This window comes from Tachypleus tridentatus, chromosome 6 (genome assembly GCF_004210375.1).
Source record: "Tachypleus tridentatus isolate NWPU-2018 chromosome 6, ASM421037v1, whole genome shotgun sequence".
Taxonomy (NCBI): domain Eukaryota; kingdom Metazoa; phylum Arthropoda; class Merostomata; order Xiphosura; family Limulidae; genus Tachypleus; species Tachypleus tridentatus.
Genome location: NC_134830.1, coordinates 9921066 through 9939623, shown reverse-complemented (window position 1 = coordinate 9939623; position 18558 = coordinate 9921066). Strand labels below are relative to the sequence as shown.

Sequence of the window (18558 nt, the reverse complement as noted above, 5' to 3'; positions counted from 1 at the left end):
GGTGGGAGTGATAGTACTTGCCCCATAACTTTTGATGGACTATACACTTGGGTGTGTGTGTATATCTACCAGTTAAAATAAAACGGCAGAGTACAAAATTTCAATTACAACAGAAGTGTTTTTCACTGCTGTGTGTTTATATCATACATCAAGTTTGGTAAAAAAAAGAAAGACATGTTTCTTCTATCTCAAAACAATTTTTAAAATACAGCTACATCTAACCATATTGTTTAAGATTCACTGAAATGTGATAATGTGTTATTGATCTTAAATGATATAGTTAAATGTAGTTGTATTTTAAAAATTGTAATACTCAATTAAAAATGCTTAGTGTTTATATTCAAAATTGGTAAGGAACAATATATTGTTAAGTAACATTTTCCCTAGTGATACCAATCATTCTAATGAATTAATTATAGCAGATAATCACATCTTTAACAGTCAGTGTATCTCCATTTTAACTCAACATGGATATATTTAACATCCCTTTAATCCTGATTGGAATTTAACTACTAATACATTTCATCATAATAAAAATAAAGAAATGTGTTGTAATGTCACAACAATTTTCATATTAAAAACATTAAGAAGAATGAACAGATTATTCTCAAAGAGGATTCCCGCAGTCACATCTAAAACCTAGGATACATTTTATAATCCCATGTTGTAGGTTGTAACCTAGTACCTTTTATAAAAATAAGCAGCATATTTTGTTTAATTTTAATGTCTTGTTTATGGCATAAAAGTTTATGGTTATAATTATAATATAAATATATATATATATATATACACACACACACACACAAATGTAGAAAGAAAGATATCTTCATCTTTGCCCCTCCCTAAGTTTAATGATGTAGATATATCTTGTTTTCTTCTCTCCCTAAACTTTTATAACAAAAGTTGGCCAATCAACTGTGATAAATATCTTTCTTATAAGAAGATAAGCATTTTCACAACTGAACTAATTAACTAATAACCCCAGATATTATATCTTTCTTATAAGAAGATAAGCATGTTCACAACTGAACTAATTAATTAATAACCCCAGATATTATATCTTTCTTATAAGAAAATAAGCATGTTCACAACTGAACTAATTAATTAATAACCCCAGATATTATATCTTTCTTATAAGAAGATATGCATGTTCACAACTAAACTAATTATCCCAGATATTATATCTTTCTTATAAGAAGATAAGCATGTTCACAACTGAACTAATTACCCCAGATATTATATCTTTCTTATAAGAAGATAAGCATGTTCACAACTAAACTAATTAACTAATAACCCCAGATATTAACAATGCTATTCTTGATTCCATTCCAGTTACAGTAACTGCTGGTAATTGACTCAAACATTCCACAAACAAATCAAAGAAAAATATAAAATCTGATGATTTTTCTAATTATTAGAGCAACTAATAATATTTAAATTTAATTACACACAACTAATCCTTAACTGTTAAACTACCTGTCAAAGAATAGATCATCTGTGTGTTGAATGAAATTCTAAACCTAACATGGTAATCCTACTGCCCTTTCCATTTTATTGTAATGTTTAGCCACGATTGATAATTCTAAAAATTTACCCTTCTGCTGATTATTTTGAAAGTACATTCACTATCCTCGTAACCATCGTACCTTTCACAAAAATTTCAAAATATTTCTTACACTATTACTACTTAAGTAAGGAAGCAAATTATGCTAATATAATAATAAATTGAAAATAATTTACAAACGTGTGTAATAATAATAATTTATTACGGGGTAAGAGATCAACATTTATTTTTTAAAACAAGTAGTATGTTTCCAAAAAAAATAAGCATCTCTATCACACTTATATAATATTTGCCAACACTAGTACAATTCAAGAAATATTAATGCTTGAATATCATACTCCTGGTTATGGTGCATTACCACAAAGTTTTTAACAAAGTATGTCATTTTCTTCCATTATTTCACTTAAGTAACCTTATTTTTCAATCTGGTTATTTCCCATAATTATAGATAGCTGCTAATATTATGATCCAATGATGGTTTAGTTTTAACAGGTGTATAATACTTTGAAATAATTTAATTTTAACTGAAAGTCTAAAGAGTTTGTTTTTAATTATTTTTGTTTTATAACTGGCATTAAAATACAGCTTTAAAAGTGCTGTATTATATCATGACTGAGCTAATTATTTATAGAATATATTAACAATAACTTTGCATTACTTAATCAGTGATGTCGAGAAAACCCACTTGTAGAGAAATATATATAAAAAAACGGCTCCTTTGGGTTGAGAAAATATTTTACATAGAAGAGCGAACAACGTTTTTCACAAAAAACCTGAACCTGACGATGACCGAAGAAGGTCGAAACGTTGTTCGCTCTTCTATGTAAAATATTTTCTCAACCCAAACGAGTCGTTTTTGCATATATATTTGCATTACTTAGGTTACTTCAGGATTATATTATTATTTTGAAGTTTTCTTTCATGTAAAAATATTTAAAACTTGGTATAAGGTTACGCAATTAACATTCCAAAAATCAAGTTACATCACACCATCATTATAAAAATTATAGTGTTATTGCAGAGAAGTTAAATGTTAGCTGTTAACACAAAAAACACCATTATTTGAATAGACCTTTCTGTTTAATTTGTATTCATTCCATACTGGTTTTCAAACTTTGTGAGATAACATTATAACTACACAAAATTTTATGAAATAAGACAGTATTATGTTATTCTAATTTTTATGTTCTTTAAAATTAGACTAATTGAAGAACATCAAATCATTACATGTTTACCTGGTAAATAGTATTATGATTATTATTTTTCTTTGGTTGGTAACAAAACACTTGAGTAACTGAGTTGTCATACATATAACATTTCAGGTTCTAACATTGTCATAACATAAATAATCATGAATTGTCTGAAGAAATAAGACTGGGCAAGTGTACACAGTATTGATGCAACAAGTAACTGATAAGTGAATAAACATTTTATTCTTTCTAAATGCGGTTATGCTGCATGTCTGATACGTTTTGTGTGCAAAGATCAGAAAGCAGGGGTTTCCTTTTCATAGTTTTTTGCCATTTGAAGAAAATTCTAAAACAAATTTTAAAAAATCCTAACAAATGATAATTCTAACTATATTTCAACAATTTTAACTTGAAATACCTTACAACTGACATTTTTTTCAAAATTTATTTTTAGTGTAATTCATGGAGAAAATAAAGTTCATATTTTCTTTTCTGCATAACTACAAAGTTTTGCCCGTAAATAAAACAAAATAAATCTGTGCATCAATTTTTGAATTTTTCTGTTCTTTCCAAAAGTAACTTTCCACTTCTTGAGAACATATTCTCCATTTCTAAATTCTCAAATGTTTTCCCTTACTTTCTATACACACCTTCGTTGAAACTTCATGGTGCTAATTAAAGTGGTTTCATCATTTACTAATTAAACACAGTTTTGAAAGAGGTTAAAATACATTACAAAAGTATTCATCCCTACAATGTCACATTTTGAAATACAAATGATATAAACAATGTTTTTAATAATCTTGTTTTTATTTAAAACTCTAATGATCAGACTTAATAATGTTATGTGTGAAAAAAGTTAAATATCAGTAAAACCTGCAAACTGAAACTTGCTGATTACATAAGTATTCATCCTTCCAAGTTAGTACTTGGTGGAAGCAATTTTGGCAGCAATTAGTTGTTTTTTTTTAAAAGTCTCTGTGACCATTGCACAATAGGATAATGCAATATTTGCTTATGACAAAATTTTTACAATTCCGACAAGGTCATTTGGGATTGTTGATGTACTGCAATCTTGAAGTATCACCACAAATTTTCTATTGGATTCAATTCAAGACTTTGCCTGGGCCACTGCAAGATATTCACTTTCCTCTTCTGAAACCATTTCACAATGGCTTTCACCTTGTGCTTCACATCATTGTTCTGTTGAAATGTGAATTCTTGACCCAGTTTCAAATTGTTGGCTGACTCAAGCAAGTTTTCTTGCACTTTGCACCATCCGTTTTTCCCTTGATTCAGATCCTTATGAGAAGGATCCCCCTAACATAATGCTGTCCAAACCATGCTTGACAGTTCAAATGTTTACTTGGTGATGTGCTGCTGTTTTGGACTTTCACCAGATGTAAAGCTTTGAATTTTGACTGACCACAGAACCTTCTGACTAACGTGTTTCCTGTTTGGAAGAGCAGCCTGATCTGAGTAGTGACAGCACAGTATAAAGCACATTCATTTCTCAACAATGGACTTCACTATAGTGATAATGAGTGTCTTTGAAACTTTTTGCAACCTTCTCCTGATCTGTGTTTTTGTATTACTTCATCCCTAACTTGTTTAGAAAGTTCCTTGATCTTCAGAGTTTGTTTTTATGTGAGTTGTGGCTTGAAAAGATCCACTTCTGTGAAAAGTTAAACCACTTTGATTACATACAGAGACCATTACATCTGTGACCTCTCAAACTTATTTTTTGCACATGAACTGACTTACAGTTGCAGTATCAAAGGGGCTGAATTCTTACACAATTGAGAATATTCTAATTTTCTTTGAAAAAACTAACTTACATATCTGCATTTTTTTTAGCTTTCTCAGTTTGGAGTAAATGGTTTAGGTTCTAAACATAAAGTCCCATTTGAAAGTTTCATGACTTAAAGCTTAGAAAAAATCAAAATGAGGAAACTTTGTAGAGGGTGAATATTTTATAAGGCACTGTATAAGAGAAAGTTTAAATATGATAGAACAAGAACAAACAATCACATCAGTCAAGTTTACAAAATTTGTTTTATTGTTTCTGTACATGTTCTTTTTGTTTTGTTTTTTAATTTTAAAACATTTGTCAATTAAGTTATACCTGTTTCAAAGCTTTAAAAATTTCTGAAATGAAATAATATCAGATAACCTGAGATAAGGTGAGCTTAATTTATAGAAGAAAAAGGCTGACTGGGAAACAAACTAACATGATAAGAAATGTACACGTGAAAAGATTTTGTCCTGAACAAAGCTAGTTAAATAGTGGCCATTGCTAATTGTTTAATTAATTGCATAATTTATCAATTACACATGTTTAATTGGTTAGTGCTTGTCCCCTCCAATTTCCTACCCTGTATAAGCAAAAAAAAAAAGTTGTGTTCTACTCTTATAACATTTTTTGAACCACTCCATTATTGTATTATGGTATCACTCAATTTACCATATTTTATTTTTTTTAAGTACTAATATTAAACTTCGTTTCACACAGTAAACTTCTTTTGAATGTCACAATTTGCAAACTTTGTAAAAATACAATTTGACTGTAAAAATATTTTGCCAAAATTTTTTTCAAAGTAATCTGAATGTTTCCTAGTTGTCAAACAAATCACTAATATTAACTAAATACTACCACCAGTAGAAGTTGTCATTTTTTGTTTTTAAAACAAGCAGTAACTGTACAAACACAAGCACTGATTTTGTGTTCATCTGTAAATCAAATAAATTAAGAATTACATAATGAAAACAATAACTTCAATCAGTATTAATTATCTAGTCATTCAATTTATTTATGTATATTGCTTCTACAATACAACAAACAAAAATTATATTTAATAAAACTGTAACAATTCAATACCTTAAATCACTTGCACTTGATAATTAGAATTAGCCAACTTTAATTTTTTGGGGAATATGGAGCTTCTAAACGATTAATCAATCAGCAATACCACTATTTTTTCAGCTCTATTCAAAAGCTCAAAGAGTCTTCATCTCTTACTTTTGTCTTAAAACTTCTTTACAATGATAGCTTAAATACCAAAACTACAAGCATCACACATTCTGTATAAATTCCAATGTTTAATAAAACAGTACTTTTACTTCCATCAAATACTACCTAGGGGAAAAAACAAATGAGCATTCAACTTTGAAACTAGGCCACAGTTTACCTAGTACGAGTCCAGTTTTATGTGTGTATGATTGAGCAATGTGATATCCTGGTGGGCTAAAACCAGTATCATTATTAGAATTTCTAAGTAGTTGACAGCATTGGTGACAAAACCAAATTTGTGGAAAGGTTGGACAAAATGTGCACTGAAGAACTGTTCAGAAAAACAAACATTTCCCTCACAAATTATTATTTTTTTAAATTCTTGAATCCTAATAAACAGCAAGCTTTACAAAAGTACTTTTATCCATTAAAATTCAAGCACATCCACAAACTTTACTAAACACAATTACTTCTTCAGAGATATTTGGTTTTACCATATTATATAATTTTTTGATGAAGTTGTATTTTATGTTAATAATTTTAAGTTTTTAAATGTACCAAAAATACTTTATATAAACTAAATTTATATCTGGCCTTTATGTCTTGATTGTATGGAGGAATACAGTAGACCAAATCTTTGATAATGTTCCATTTTTAAAGACTAATGGTATCAGAAATCCATATTAATGGTTGCCCTTCTGCTTTAGGCAACTGAAACTGAGATTAAGGCACATGAAAGTTAGAAGAGCTTGTAAAGTGATCTGTAGTTCAAATGATGCGATACAGTAGATGTTTTGTCCCCACACTTTTGTTTTTGTAAACTTTAAAATGATTACAAGTTTAAAATTAAACAATCACATTCTTTGGTCAAACTGAAAACCTACTTAAAAATGTAAATACACAATGCTGCAATTTGGCCATCTTAACAATCCCTTACAATCCAAAAGACATTTACATATCAAAATGCGTAACAAAGTGAGTGTCAAATATATTTACAATACCGAGCTATTTAAGCTGTACACTTTTGATTAAGATGTGATCAAAACTAGCAGATTTTACCATAATAGTGTGCAAGTACTTTAATCATTCTCAATCTAGCCAACATTGTGTAACCTTTTATTTTATTAGACTGTTTACTTCATCCAGAGCTGACTAATCAGTGGAATGTGCTACTCAATGACATTCAACTAATTTATTATTTCAGGCCACAACAAATCCAGTGCACCAGGTCCCTACAGAGACTAAAACTTACATTATGATGCCTGGTATTTATCTTCTAGCTGTGTTAAATAGAACTAAAATCTAGGATATTTAAAAAAAAACAAATTCTGAAAGGATGGGACAAGAATTATCTGTTGTGAATTGGGCAGCTGAGTTATTTGGAAACACTGATCAGATGTGAAAAGTTTTCAAATATTCAAGGTACAAATATTTCTTACAGATAGAAAAGGGTAGCTGCAGCTAAAAATCCAGGTTGGATCACAAAAGTATAAGAGACAACATTAAAGAAAAGCATCACAAGTTTGACAAATTTAAACTGACTGGTATGACATGAGACTTGAAAGATAAAGAAATTTGGTGAAACAGGAAATTAAGACGTTAAATAGTATGTATGAGGAAAGATTGACTGAAAACATAAAAAAATAACAGTTATGATTTATTTTAATACATTAAAAGCAGATAAAATGTTAGAATGGGAGTAGGACACTTGAGAGATGGCAAATGAAGGCCAGTACCTGATGACTAAGGATTAATGAGTATGTATTAAACTGTTTTCTTTGGTTTTTACTAATGAAAAACTGTTCAGAAAAATAAACATTTCCCTCAGAAATGAATTTTTTTTTGTTAAATACTTGAATCCTAATAAACAATAAGCTCAAATATAGTCAGTTTTATTTATATAACAGGGTGGTTAGTTGTCCTTTGAAATGGGCTGCCTTCAGATGTTGCAGAGGCAGTTAATTTAAACAAGTTTAATATGGAATATTGATTATTTTTTTTTTACAGAATTAGGTTTCCCTTCTTCTACTCCTTTTTTTCCTATTTCTTTCTTTAGTGAAATTAATAACAATGATGTTTATGTTATATTGTATACTCATGTTTGTATCACGTCCTAGCCAGGCACATATTTAATAAGAGATTTTTCTATTTAAGCAGTAAAACATGTAATCCAACTGCTTGAAAAGTTTCATTTTGGACTTTATGGTTGTAAAAGCTTAATAAATCTTATTTTTGTCCAATATTGGTGGTAGCAGCATTTTTTAGTCTATTATAAATATGTCTCTATCCTTATTACATATTTTTTTGTCAATGTACAATACAAAAGCTATACTGCAATCACAAAATAGTTGTATGCATTTATCAATACAGTATGTATCTATAATATTATTATCTATACAAATGACATCCAGTACAATGTTAAAAATTAAAAATTTATACCCACATATTTTTGTTTTGTTACCCACAAAGAAGCTCCACAATCTGAAAATATACAGATCTATCATTTATAAACCTTAACTCTGTGATATAAGTTACCACTGTGGAGAAGTTAGAATGTACCATAATCACTCCCAACCTTATAAGAGAGAATGGAAGTGGGACAAAGCTAAAGGATTGAAAATGGTGACATGGAGAGAAGACCGTGATTGACCAAAGACTGGATATCTAGATGTAAAGGTAAGAACCCTAACTCTCTAATGATAAGTCCATGAACAGATGCAAATCTGGACAAAGTATAGCAAGGATCACTCCCACTGCAATCTGATCCCTATCTGTCCACCAAGGAAAATTTCCACTAATTTAGAAGTATTTACAGAAGGGAGCACATATGAGCCTGACCCATGAGAAAGCATCCAAGGGAGCCCATATTCCCAGAGAGACAGAAAAAAATCCCTAAATGAATGGGGTATTGAGAGGAAGGTAAGACTGGATTTTCCCACAGTCATCAAGAATGCCATGTGTACTGCTTCCTGTAGGAGCAGAAAAGTGTAGTTTCTGGACTGTGAGTGGCAGACTGGCTTTAAAAAGTGTAAGCCAGCCTCTATGGAGAGAAGAGAGCAAAAACTCACAGAGTGAAGGTGTTAGGCAAGAATTTGTGTTCTCTCCCTCAACAAAACACTGAAAGAGCCAACATTAGTCTAAACAGTTCTGCCAAGAACCAGGAAACTCAACTTAGATCAAGAAATAACTATCCTTTTAACACTGAATCTCCCAGTGGATAATGAGGGCAAAGCCATACAAAGAGCATATGATCCATACTTACCATGGCAATATCAACTAGGTGTGAAGAGTACATGTTGAAAAATTCACTATAAATTCTCTGGGAGAAGTGGAAGCAATAAGAAAAAGAAAAGGAGAAAAACAGTTCTCCACCAAACTGAATGACTCAACAGCAACTGGTGGAAGGTGAAAACACCTTCCGTTATGTAGTGTATGACAGACTAAAATAAGGAGGTGCCAGAAAACAAGACTACAAATCATTAATTTTTTCCTTCCTCTGACACACTGTTACTTTGAAAAGAAGAAATTGCCAAACATAAGAATCTAGCTTCCTGTAACTTATGGCACACACCTTCTCTATAGAGAAAATCAAACACAATTCATGAGGTTTTAGCAATAACTAAATCACCCCAGTCTATGTATTCATTGCAAATTCATACTTAAAACTCTTTTATAATTTAGTATCATGAAATAAATGCAAACATATTTTTTTTAATTGTTGAAACGAATGTAAACACAGTACAATAAAACTATTCAAAAGAAATTTAAATGCCAAAAAAAAGCACATTCATTAATGGTAGCCACTTGTGGTAAACACATCTAAATAATGCTGTGCAAGTTGAGAAAGTGACAATTTAGCAGGGGTATTAGACAGAACTACCTCCACCAACATAGATGGCAAAATGTTGATGGTTGTCACAAAATATGTACATGTTCAGAAATGGTATGAATTTGATGAGTTATATAGACTAGCATGCTTATCACAAAACTGATGGTATGAATTTGATGAGTTATATAGACTAGCATGCTTATCACAAAACTGTTTGATGGTATGAATTTGATGAGTTATATAGACTAGCATGTTAATCACAAAACTGTTTGATGGTATGAATTTGATGAGTTATATAGACTCGCATGCTTATCACAAAACTGTTTGATGGTATGAATTTGATGAGTTATATAGACTAGCATGTTAATCACAAAACTGTTTGATGGTATGAATTTGATGAGTTATATAGACTCGCATGCTTATCACAAAACTGTTTGATGGTATGAATTTGATGAGTTATACAGACTAGCATGCTTATCACAAAACTGTTTGATGGTATGAATTTGATGAGTTATACAGACTAGCATGCTTATCACAAAACTGTTTGATGGTATGAATTTGATGAGTTATACAGACTAGCATGCTTATCACAAAACTGTTTGATGGTATGAATTTGATGAGTTATATAGACCAGCATGTTTATCACAAAACTGTTTTTAGTGATGCTTAGAGGGCAGATGAAGATAGCCTTGTTTGAAAGGAGGTACAACCATATCAGAACTTATAAGCTCTACTACAACTGATAGCTGTAGAGAGTGATTTATACTTTTATAGTTTATAAATAAATAAAAGTATGGCATCTAGGCTAATCATCATACTACAAACTCTATAATTAATATTATAATACTTATCATTTTATCTGGTAAGAATGAGAGTTACATTTAAAAAAAATGTTAAATTTATTAAGACTTTCACTCACTGACTCAGTCTCAAATTAGACTAAATTATATAAATTAGTATTTAAAAGTGTGTAACTGGAAATTTGGTGTGTACATTGTAGATGTAGTACTGACATTAATAATTAAAGGTAAAGAATTTATTAGAGAATACTGATGTTAAATTTATCAAAATTTTATACTGTTTATTCAACAGTTAGGCATAATGAATGTAACACAATTTCAGCTATATTAGTAAGTTACGAAACAGGCTACATAAACAGTATTATTAAATAACTATCAATACATATAATATTGAGACTATAGTTATTATTTTTAAAAATAACGTTAATTACTTTAATGAGATGAAGTGATAACATAGCACATTATATTTAACTCTGATGATACACTTAGAAATGTTATCAAAAGGCCTACTTGTATACAGTGTTAATTATTCTACTCCAAGGCAATGGCTAAGAGTAGTGCTACGGGTCATGGGTCAAAAGGCCATGTCATCACATTTGTTGACTTGCATTCAAAATTTTAATGAACTACTATTTTATGAATTTATATTGATAAGTTTGGAATCAACTTATAGATTACAATTCAAACTTTAATATAATATATGAGTTAATATCTTAACTTGAAATTTAGTATTAAACAAACACATCTAAATATAGATTTTAGTGAATCACATGGTATGTTGAATGTTTACAATTAGACGTTTGTGATATCAGAATACTACGTCTATAGTTTCGTACAAATTAGGAACTCAAATTACCGATAATGACAAGCTAGAATATAAAATAAGAATCTCCTATCTTTTAATTTTGCTGAGATATAGCATATGTACTGAGCTTATGTCCAGCAGCAACTGAGTTCAAAGGTCATAGCATGATATAATTGGTTGCTTTACTTCTTGATTTATTGTTCTATATTTTAAGAAACACAAGTTTAATAATTTACTTCTAAATGCTAATAACCTATATACATATACATAATGTATACTTGAAATGTGACTGTATATTACAAAATACTAGTTCACTCAACAACAGCCAAGATAGGGAAGACTAAAGGTCAGTTTTATATTACTGGATACATAACATGAATTCATATGCACTGCATTCATGCAAGTTATGTAATGTTAGATAGGCATGATTGGAAGATCAATATAATAAAAAATAATATATACACGTGTGTGTGTGTGTAAATATATAGCATTATGAGACTTAATCTACCTACACTAGACACTTATATTTCCATGTTATATATATTATATGTAGTCATGCTGGCATGAAAAAAGTGACTTATGTTCCCTAACTTTTTATAATGGTTGTAAAGTTGGTCAAGTGTCAGACCCTACAGTTACAGTATAGAAAATAATAGTCTTACTGAAAACAAACATTTGAAATGCATTTAGAAGGTTCTAGAGATTACACAAATAATATTTGAAGTTTTTGGAATTAATAATAGTTTTTTAGTAATAACAAGAAATCACTTTGAACTTAGACTAGTAATGAAAAAGACTATTTTCACAAAGTAAAATAGTTAATTAAAAACTCGAGTTTTTGTACACAAAGTACTTGTAAACTTTATTAAATGTCTAACAAATTTTGTGAAACTACACATGCTCTATCAACATTTATAGTGCAAATGTATTGACAAACTCATGAATATGATACCAAGCCTGTACTGAAAAGGTTAGGTGCTAACACTTCGTAACATGCAAATGCAAGGGGTATGTTTTACTTAGGAAATAAGGACTAACATGCACTTTAATGAAAGTTAGTTGTGCAGTCTTTTATAAAATATTTTAAAAAGAGGAGTGTACTTACTCAGGGAGGGGGCATTATTTACTTCAACTTCGGGGCACCATAATTACAATATAAAAATCAGTAAATTACACTGATATCATCAGAATAACCCATAACAATATATAAAGATTAAACAAATATGTAAACACATTTTTATCTCTATCAGGGAATCTTCTTGTCCATTTAATATGAAGAGTTCCTTCTCAACACAAATATCTGGAGCCTCTCTTATCAACTTACTATCAAAGACCTAATTCTGTCCATTTTATGTGACTGTTCTTGTGCAATTACCATCAAGTGCCCCTATACATACTTAATATCATAAGATATGAAGGGGTACATTACTAAAAACAAGGTATGTGCTTCTTGCACCTCACTGTGGATATAGCATTGATATAATACATTTTTATGGTTATAAAACATTTACTATTACTTTTATATTTTAATGGGTGTTTAGATTCTGTCACTCAGCCTATATGGAATCTGGTAATAATTAAATGCCCTTCCGTTGATAGTCAGAGCCCACTGTGATTATATATAAAGGGATCCTTCCCTGTCTGGATATACAAGTCAATATTTCATTTACGTTCATAAATAAATGTCTCGTAAAAAATATAGTTCACATTAAACATAGTTAAGTTTGTTTCGTTTTGTTTCAAATGGGGAGTGTGCGATAATTATTGACCAATTAGTCTTACATCAATGATGTAAAAAGGTTTTGAAAAGATGATTTGAAAAAATCATCAAATAAGGTATAACATTTTGTTAAATGGTCAGTGTGGTTTCATTAGAGGTAAGCAGTATGTTGCTTATCTTTTGAAATTACTTGAAGAGGTTACTGCTTAAGCAGTTGGCAGTACAAGTAAGGATTTGGTGAATTAGATTTTTTTGAAAATGTTAGAACTTAGAGAGAATCTGATTACATCAACACTATCAAGTTCCTTAACAGTTTTAATCCATCATAATACTAATAGTATGAATGGTAAAAACTACAAGAAACAAATTTAAATTCTGACATAGTAAGAGTTACTTTCAGCTAACACAGCTTTAGTTTTCTAACAGAATGGTTGGCCTACGGTCGTTTGGGATGAGTTGCTTGAGCCATGGTAGATGATGATTTTATTAATTTAACTTAAGCCATAGGGAAAATTAAAAGATGTTTTGAAAAGTATTTAAATGATAAGTGCTGGCTATGTTTCAATTTGATTTTTATTTATGAATGTATTATATGTACGTACAAAAACACAAATCAGAGAAAATAAGTTACGGTAATCACTTGCACAGTCCAACATTACGTAAATTTCCTTCTTGAACTGTTGAAGTTCTTAACTGACTAGGGTTTAAATTATTTCCCATGAACCTTTGAAAGTAAAATATTAGGTTGAAAAGAAGAAATATAAACTAGTATCTTAAGTCAAATGTTTATTTTAATATACTTTAAACATAACTCACCTCTGTTATACTTGTGTATAATTATAATTTAAACGACACACCTAACCCTAAAACCTTGTAAAAGTAGATTGAACAATATAACTAAAATACAACGCCGGTACAACAACGTGCGTAAGTACGATGTTGAAAAGATAAATACATATATATAAAATGTTGTATTATGCATCCCACTGTATAATATTAACAGACACAAGTAAGTGAAAATATTTAAAAATATATAAATGAAAAACAAGGTTTATTTTCAGAATGTAACTTTATTACCGAAATATTTCGCTAATAAAGTTACATTCTGGATATATTAGTCAGATATTTTATTTACGTTCATAAATAAATGTCTCGTAAAAAAAAAATTATGTTTGCACTAAACTTATTTAAGTTTGTTTTGTTTTGAATTTTGCGCAAAGCTACCCGAGGGCTATCTGCGCTAGCCGTCCCTAATTTAGCAGTATAAGACTAGTCATCACCACCCACCACTTCGGATACTAACGAATAGTGGGACTGAGTGTAACATAATAACGTACCTACAGCTGAAAAGACGAGCATGTTTGGTGTAACGAGGATTCGAACCCGCAACCCTCAGATTACTAGTCCAGTGCCTTAACCACCTGGCTATATATAATAATATAATTGTCATTTTAGAGAATTAAAAAAAAAAATTAACATGAACTGATAGGTGAAAAATCCCTTAGATTAAAATGAAGTCGTTTCTTATGTGTAACTACTAAGCAGAATGAAGGTAACGAATTAAAAGTATCCATTATCTATGCTGTTACTTTTAACTGATTTGCCTGATTTAATACTATACTTAAGTCTTCCTCCCCAGTAACATAGTGTCTTATCTGTGGACTTACACCGCTAAAAACATGGTTTAGATACCCGTGGTGGACAGAGCACAGATAGCCTATTGTTGAGCTTTGTGCTTAATTCTGAACAAACAAACAGATACTTTACTTAAAACACTCCCAAAGTTGAAAGTGATGAGCATATTCATACTGTTTATTGCAGTACCATATTGCAGTTCTAATAATAGATCTTGAGATATGCAACTCATTGCGTTAAGCCTGGATCATTTTTGAAAGCTCATCATATGTTTTATAAATAAGGAATTAAGATTCATAAAAGAAACAACTGTATCTAATTTGATTTGTATGTATTTTGGCGTACAACTGTCTGTTATTGTGTTGTTATAGTTTATGTTCTTGCTTATTAGTTAAATTTAACCGTTTGTATTGTTATTTGGGTAGAAATAATTTTGATGTAGCGTGATATACGTTACTTCATTTTAATATACCATGCGTTTCCATCTTTTTCTTACATTATAGTATTTACTATTTATTATTTTTGTTCTGTATGTGTGGATGTGATTGAGAAAGTTGTTCAGAAGTTTATCCTAAGAAGTACCGTTGCTCCTTTTGTAGCCTGCAAGTGTGTGTGTGTGTGTATATATGATATGTAGATATACGCTTTATACAATCTCTTACTAGTATAAGAATTTTTTTTAAGTTTTCGTTTAGTCAAATTTTATGCAGTTTTCTCATGAATACGTTCTCCAGAAGAATGTAGAGTGTTTTCTCACTCTAGTTTCCTATGTTTTTGTATAGATGTTGCAGCCATGATTGTGTTGTAAGAGATTGATCAGTCACCTTGTAATGTGCGTCGTTATGGGCAAATCTGATGCTTCTTGTTAGTATGGAACACTGTATTCTATTAGTTCTACTTGGCCAACAAAGTGAATTTGTCAACAGAAAGAATACTCAAAAAGCAAAAGCTGTTTTCGGAGTTACTGCATTTTAGGGGACAGCTCAATGTCCTTACAAGTATGCATATTGGATATTTCTGTTTGAACTAATAAAAATTTCATTTCAATTAATATCACTTGTCCAGTTTGTTTATTTTCTTCGCTCCAACTAATTACTTAGTTAAACGCACATATTTCAAAATTTTCATGACTGATCCTAGTTTTATAAAGCAAATCTATCTAATACTCGTGTGAAAATTAGTTTCAACTGACAAACCACAAAATAGGTAGGAAGGAAAATGATTACGGTGTTACCACAGGATGTTTTGTATTTTCTCTGTTTGGTAACAAACATATTGGACTATACTTCTTTCTAGAGTATAAACGAGATTGAATAAATTAATTAAAAATAGCATATTTTCAAGTTAGAAATACTTTCAACAAAGTGGGAAGGTAAGTTGTTAGAGGGGAACAATTTTATGAGAGAGGTGTCTAGTCCATGGAAAGCCCTCTCCTTAACATAGCGCTTTTTCCAGTGCTGCATATGTCTGAAATAAATTTACTGCCACAGACAATAGTTAGTGCACCCATAAATAATCAATTTTAGTGGAGTGGAAGTGTGGACTCTTGAGAGAGATAAAGGTATTTTTGGAATTTTGTGCAAAGCTAATCGAGAGCTATTTATATTAGTCATCTCTAATTTAGCAGTGATAGACTAAAGGGGAGGCAGATAATCAATATCACCCACTGCCAGTTCTCGGGCTACTCTTTTAACAAATATGAATGGGATTAACCATCACAGATAAAAGGGCGAGCACTTTTGGTGACGGTAATTTGAACCTGCAACCAGTAAATTGTGAGTCAAGCTACGCTAACCAGGAGCTACATTAAGCCAGTCAGGACAGAATGGTGCCTGGAAAATCTGAAACTATTTGGAGAAATCTCTACAGCAATACCAGTCAGTCATTTGCAAAAGTTCTGCAGGCTCAAATCTGGCTAAGACCCCTCACAGCCAGCTGATAAGAACTGGAAATCCTACTGGCTAATATCTTCACCAATTAGAGCTATAAATACTTCCAGGTAAAGCTGTAGCACCAAGAGATAAAGACTGTGAATAAGGAATAGGTGATTCTCCCTGAGCAATGCTGAAGATGCTGCCATATGGATGACATCCAGGATGGGAAAAGGGAAAATTATCCTTCATTGATGGTGATGGGGCACTGTTGGATAAACTATTTCTGCTTTGCTTAACAGGAAAGATAGTAGAACGATTGATTTTATTGAAGGGTTCATCCTGCAGTGCTCACAACAAAAAGTTGGTTTATACACAATTATATGAAAAGTTATCATGAATAACGAGTATCTCTTTTGTATTGCACTATTTACTAGCTACTCATCTGAGTGTCAAAGTCCCTGAGTACATTTATCACCCTGCATCTGTGACGTTGGTGGCATCTCAACCAAGCATTTGTAAAACTCTGCAACAAATAGGCTTAGGCCAGCACCACATATTTTTTTTAGTGAAACAAACGAAAATTTTCACCTGATTTTAAAGGAGTTGTGAAAAAAGTTTGTGCTAGTTCTTAAAGTGTTGTCAGATAGGTAACTGACTAGAATGGCTGAAATCAGAAGCAGATTGTTTAATGCCTGGTTTTAAGCCTAAATTATCCAATCTTGGATGCCATCACCTGGAAGAAGAACAACAGGAGAATTGAACTACATTCATATCCAAGTTGCATCACTAATTAGACCTCATGGAATACAAGACAATTGTCAAACAGTTTGTTTGGTCAGTTACATAAATAATGTTTTGTGGACGCATGGTAAGGCTTACACTATGGTGGCAATGTTTGATAAAAACATCTTCATGAACACGTTCATTAAGATACTTCATAGCAAAGCCATGAGTCAACATCTTGATGTAAAGCATTTTCTAAACTTAACAGAAGCAGCTTCCTTTATAACCAACTATGAAGTAATAATTCCAGGCTGGTGGTAAGAAATAAAATACATCTAGCAACATTTTAAATGGAACATCTCAAATGGACCAATCTAATCAGGTTGAGCTAGAGCCATACCAAACGTTATCCAAGGGTACATTTCGCAGTCAATGCTTATTATGCTACGATATGGATAACGTTCAGGATGGCAGAAGGAAAATGCCTTCTTCATTCATGGTGATAGAGCACTGATAGATGAACTGTTTTTGCTTTGCTCAACAGCAAAAATGGCAGAACTATTGGTTTTAGCCAAGGGTTCATAGATAACAGCGAACCAACTATACCCATATTTTTCTGAGAAGAGTAGCACACAATATTACAGAATTGTTCAAGGATTAAGAAGGTCGAGTACAACCAGCAGCAAGTGATGATTGCTGCAGTATGTGCTTCATAAGACTGATGGAGCCCGTATCAGGCTTAACCTTTAACTTAGGGTAGCACAACAGACTCTTGCACTAAAGAATTTGATGGTCATCCAGTTCTTTAAATTTAACATATAAAGTAATTCATTCAGTTTGTGACTGAATATGTGAATGCATCTGTGAGATCAGATGCCTGATTGGATCAAACAACAGTATAGATACAGGTGATACATGTCCAATAAGGCAGCCAACATGTCAACTACCCTAAAGAAGTAGTAAGTACTGAAATACAGTTGATGTCAAATGGTGGAGCCATAGAACCTTCAGTGAGTGTTTAGTTGTCTCCAGTAGTGATCGTCAGAAGGGCTGTCAAGATTCTGTGTTGATGTTAAATGGATGAATGTGACAACTCACACTGACACCTTTTCTTTACTGCAAACTGATGAAAATCTAAATGTATCATAGAAGGTTTCTGTTGGTTAAATACTATGAATTTAGCATCTGAGTAATGGCAGGACAAGTTGAACGATAAAAGAAAGCCTCAGGTTTTTCAAATTGCGAGGTGGCTTGTCTAATTTCCACAATTCAGCCCGTGTAAATACTCACAATTTTGAAGTTTACATACTGAATGGGAACAATTGGAGAGATACCCGTTCTACGTTGGCAATCAGTCTCACATTTGATCTACAGCTGAGAACCAGAGAATGACATTCTATGAGATAAA

General features: G+C 31.3%; 2 protein-coding genes and 1 pseudogene across 3 annotated transcripts in view; 2 read left to right on the top strand and 1 right to left on the bottom strand.

The window, feature by feature from the left end:
- Nucleotides 1–13882, bottom strand: part of LOC143251915 (116 kDa U5 small nuclear ribonucleoprotein component-like) — an 86856-nt gene extending 72974 nt beyond the window's left edge. The window contains 1 exon segment of the mRNA XM_076503278.1: nucleotides 13735–13882. The gene's annotated coding sequence lies outside the window, so the exon portion shown is untranslated.
- Nucleotides 1–18558, top strand: part of LOC143251916 (26S proteasome regulatory subunit 8) — a 291595-nt gene that overhangs the window by 150062 nt on the left and 122975 nt on the right. The gene's annotated exons all lie outside the window — the stretch shown is intronic.
- The window catches only part of LOC143254438 (dnaJ homolog subfamily C member 16-like), a 60134-nt pseudogene continuing 50290 nt past the window's right edge, over nucleotides 8715–18558 (top strand).